The 4,951-nt window shown below is 40.2% G+C and overlaps 1 long non-coding RNA gene across 1 annotated transcript; it reads right to left on the bottom strand.

The window, feature by feature from the left end:
- Window positions 1-879: 879 nt before the first annotated feature.
- Window positions 880-1,319, bottom strand: LOC118566094. The gene is made up of 3 exons (XR_004932793.1): window positions 1,286-1,319; window positions 1,030-1,163; window positions 880-930 (listed from the first exon to the last, which is right to left on the bottom strand). It is a non-coding gene; the product is annotated as an uncharacterized LOC118566094 (long non-coding RNA).
- Window positions 1,320-4,951: the final 3,632 nt, after the last annotated feature.

Genomic DNA, 4,951 nt, shown 5'->3' with positions numbered 1-4,951 from the left:
GACGCCTCCTGTGCGTGGCTCTGTACTTCGGCGTCGCCTCTAACCGGGACTGCAGCTTCACACAGAGTTCAGAGAGATCCGGTGTTGTGCGCAATTCTGTTCTCCCGTGAAAATCTGTTTCCCCCGTGTCGGGAATGCGCTTTGCAGCCGTTTTCCCGGCGCTTCTAATTGATTTCTCGGTAAAACAACTCATATAATCATGTCAAGGTTGTAACAGTCAGTTTAATCGGCAGTTGTTTACAAAATTGTAGAATAAAAATAAACAAACTATGTCTTCTTACGCTGTATTGTGTTATAAATGGCAAGATAAACGGTCTTTTTCCAACTTTTGTCACTTTAACCTGACAAATAAAAGTAAGCCATAAAACACTATTCCAGCACCTACTGTGTATTTATGATTTTACATTGCTGAAAGAGGAGGATGGGATGGCTGATAGCAGGACACACACATTATGGCTGTTTCTCAATTCACGAGAATGCGAGCGCGTTCTCGTTAATTGAGAAACAGCCTAAGACTTCCTGAAAACACAAGAGTGTAGACTTCCCAGTACATCCCTTTGTAATATAAAATATGACAGTTTACTGGATTAAGGAAATTTCTAGTATACTACATCCCATCACACATAATTTTTGAGAATTTAGAAACATTTGCTCTTTATTTCCCAAAGTTTTCGGGAGATGTCTGAAAGACCGTTTATTTATATTTTACAATTTTGTAAACAGCTGCCGATTAAACTGAATGTTACAACCTAGACATGATTATAGGATTTGTTTTTACCGAGAAATCAACTAGAAGCGCCGGGAAAACGGCTGCAAAGTGCGCTCCCGACACGGGGGAAACAGAATTGCGCACAACACCGGCCTACGAAATGGCGGCGGCCGTCCAATCCATCCAGAGACCACGCCAACAACGCCATCTTCTTCGCCAGGCTGGAAAATAATTAAATGAGAGTGGTATGAATAGAAATCAAACGCAAGTCACAATAACATTAAACAAGGAAGGAGAAGCAGTGAAAACAAGTCACTTACAGATAATGTCGTCTTTATCAACATCGTGTCAATCTGGAATTGCAGACATGGCTCCGAGCAAATAGGTCACCCCCTCGCTCCGGTTCATAGCGCCTGCAATTTGTCTCCGAGTTGTGAAGATGGCATACTGCTTCCTGTAAATGAAAATACACTTTAATAAAGCTTGTTCTTTTGCAAGGCTACTAGGCTAATCTTAGATTTGGTTGTAGGCTAGGCTACTTTTAGCTTAGCTAGCAGTCACCGAACATATTCTTACCTAAGCTTGGGATTCTGCACCCGTCTTCTCTTCTTGGAGTTAGTCTCTCCCGCACAGTTGTTCGACTGCAGAGCCGCCAACTTGTCCTCTATGGACAGCAACCTGGAGTTTACCGAATTCTGCAGTTACGTGAACCGCTAATTCATATCAGTACTATTAGCTGACGAGACGGTCCACTTCTTCTTCTTCTTCTTCTTCTTTCGGTTTTTATGGCGGTTGGCAACTAACTTTAATGGTGCATTACCGCCACCAACTGGACTGGAGTGTGGTACTGGAGTCTAACCTTCCCTAATAGGTTGCAAACAAATAAAACAAACACACAAACAAACATAACGAAACAAACCAATCAAAACAAAACAAACAAAAAGATCATACTAAATTATTTTTATTAGTCCTGTATTCCTCAGGAAGCCAATTACGTAGTTTACACTCATTTCCCCTGTGTTTTTTTTTGCTGAATTTCTTCTAAATTTAGCCTCATCTGTTCTCCTTGTAATTGTAAGACTAGTCTTTGTCTTTCTTCCTGATATTTATTACATTGTACAATAACATGCTCTATAGTCTCTGGACTACCACAGAATTCAGTTGCCATCAGCATGCTTCTTCATTATTAACAAAGTTTTATTTAGACGTGTGTGTCCATACCTCATTCTAGAAAATACATCCTCCTCCTCCTTGCTTCTGTTTGTATTTCTGCTCTTTCCCACTTTATTCTGAATGTTATAGAACTGTCTTCCAGTCTGCCCACCGTCCCATAATGTTTGCCATTTACCCTTAACTATGTTATTGACCATACTTTTAATTTCTTCTTTGCTGTAGTGCACTTCAACATCTATATTAGAATGTCTAGCTGCTTGCTTAGCACTTTTATCTGCTAACTCGTTTCCTATTACTCCTGTATGAGCTGGTACAATACCAGAGTTATATTAATTCCTGACTTTATTAGATTATTTGCAGCTTGCAGTATATCATACACAATGTCTTGCCTTGATTTTGACTGAAATGTTTTAATACTGATTAAAGCTGAGCTGGAATCTGAAGCAATTACTGCCTTCCTTGGCCTATTGTCCTCCACCCAAAGCAAAGCTAGCCACACAGCAATCAATTCCGCTGTGTAAACTGCTAAATCATCACTCATTCTTTTTCCAACTTTAATGTTTAATTTTGGAATGACATAAGCAACACCCATTCTTTTATCAGTTAGTTTAGATGCATCTGTATATATAGTTAAATCCTCACTATACCTCTCCATTAAAGTGGGACTTATTTTTAGTTCATTAAACCCCATTTCATTTACTTTAACCTGAATGACCCAACCAAAACTTCTGACTTGAACATTTCCACGCTCTTGGCATTGCTTCAGTACCGACTGACTCATATGAGACAGTCCACTGATAGCAATCAGCAGTTTCTTCTCGTCAGTCTGCGGACTGGCTGAAAGTTGTAGATCGCGTCCAAGAGGAGTTGAATGCGAGACATGGGTAAACTCCCCCTGCAACCCTGATTTGCATTTGTATAGCTCACAGCATTTTCATTTACATGTTAAAGCCTCCCCTAGAATTAGGAGGAGGGGGGGTCATGGGGGGACCACGCCAAGCAAGGCCCACGTCAATTTCTGACAATTCACGGCAGTTTTCGGTGTTGCCTGCAAATTACCGTGAACAGCCGTTAACCTGAACTTCCACGACAATCTACAGTGCCGCATAGTGACGGAAATCACACTTTTCATGCAGTGTTAGATTACTAGAATATTTCTCAAAGGTTTCAGATAACTCTATAAACTGGTCTAAATCTACGGTACTGCCAATTAATTGCTTTTTTTCAGAACCTCTTTGATTTACATTTGCAATCAAGAAATATTAAATATTTGGGTATTACTGTGTCGTCTAAACTAGCGGATTTAGGAAAATTTAACCACATCCCCCTTTTAAAAAAGGTAGAAGAGGACCTTGAAAGATGGAAATCGGTTCTAATTTCCCCTATAGGTAGGGTAGCTTCAACTAAAATGATGGCCTTACCTAGAATTAATTACTTATTTTCAATGATCCCCAATAAACCATCATCCGACTGGTGCAAATCTTTAAACTCTTCTATCTCTAAATTTATATGGAAAGATACCCCCCCCCCCCCGTATCAGCTTAAAGACACTACAGAAAACTAAAGACAGAGGGAACTAGATTTGCCAAATTTCCATAACTACTACTTAGCAAATAGACTACAATACATCTCTAAATGGATAAAACATAATCCTTTAGACGAGCCCCAGATAGATATAGAACAGAAAATATGCAATAATATCACAATTTCAGATTTGCCATTTATTAACTCAAATATAAAACGGCATACATGCTTTAAAAATATTAACATTAGCTCCACTATGACAGCATGGTGGGAGTTTCTTAAAATGACCAAGTCATCACTTATCCCGTGCAGTCGTACACCCATCTGGAATAACCCTAACATCATACAAAAATGCTAATATGATAAACTTTACATACTGGAAGAATAAAGGTATTCAATACCTGGAACATTTACTTGACGGAACTGAGTTCATCACTTTTGCCAAACTAAATATGCAATATGGCATTAGTAATAATAAAATTTCTTGGAATATGAACAACTTAAATCTATAATTAGAAATAAATTTAAGCATATTAAAGGTGGTTTACAAAGCCCAACTAATATATTAGAGTTCCTACATTTAACCCCCCCCCCCCCCCCAAACTGGTGTCTAAATCATACAGGACACTGACTAAAATAGATGATTCAATATCTCTTCCTATTATGAAATGGGAAGAGGATTTATCAGTCAGCTTTGAATAAAACTTCTGGGCTCAGATATGTCTAAGAACTTTCAAACTGACTAGAAACACCAACTTACAACTAATTGTCATGGTTGAGTTTTGGTTTGGCTTTGTTTTTCTGTTATTTTCATTTTTTCATCTCTTTTGGGTTAGGTTTGACTTTATTTATTGTTAGTTTTCAGTCATCAGTTATTTTCTGTCAATTTTCACTTCACCTCCTCAGCAGTCAGTCACACCTGATAATCATTTACCAGTCAATTAGCCAGACCCTGGTTCCAACTGTGAAGTGTTCTATTTAAACCTGCCTCTGCCTTCAGTTCAGCACTGGGCCGTCATCATTCCACACCTCTCCATGCCAGTCCCCGTTTTTGCCTTGTAAGATTTGTTTTTCTCGTTTAAGGTTAGTCCTGCCAGTTTTCTATAGACTCATACTTTGCTGTTTGTCCCTGGAGAAGTTCTGCTCTGTGTCCTGGTGTCTCCAGAGAACTGCTAACGGGACTAGCCATCCTGGAAAGGCTCTGCTCTGTGCCCTGGTGTCTCTCAAGTTCTGCTAACCTGACTAGCCGCCCTGGAGAAGCTCAGCTCTGTGCCCTGGTGTCTCTTAAGTTCTGCTAACCTGACTAGCCGCCCTGGAGAAGCTCAACTCTGTGCCCTGGTGTCTCCAATGAACTACTAAGCTGTTGTGGCTACGGGGCCTGCTAGCCGAGCAGTACTGAGCTTTCCCTGCTGCCCGTAGAGTTATGACTCTCTCTCACTCCGGGCCGTCAGCTCCTGCCATCACATTCATCCCTGACCTTCTGCAGTCCTGAACCTCCGGTCTTCATCACTCACCACCCAGCATACTTCCTTCAATAAAGTATCA

Source organism: Fundulus heteroclitus, chromosome 15 (assembly GCF_011125445.2).
Source record: "Fundulus heteroclitus isolate FHET01 chromosome 15, MU-UCD_Fhet_4.1, whole genome shotgun sequence".
NCBI lineage: Eukaryota > Metazoa > Chordata > Actinopteri > Cyprinodontiformes > Fundulidae > Fundulus > Fundulus heteroclitus.
This window is presented reverse-complemented; position numbering and strand designations above follow the sequence as displayed.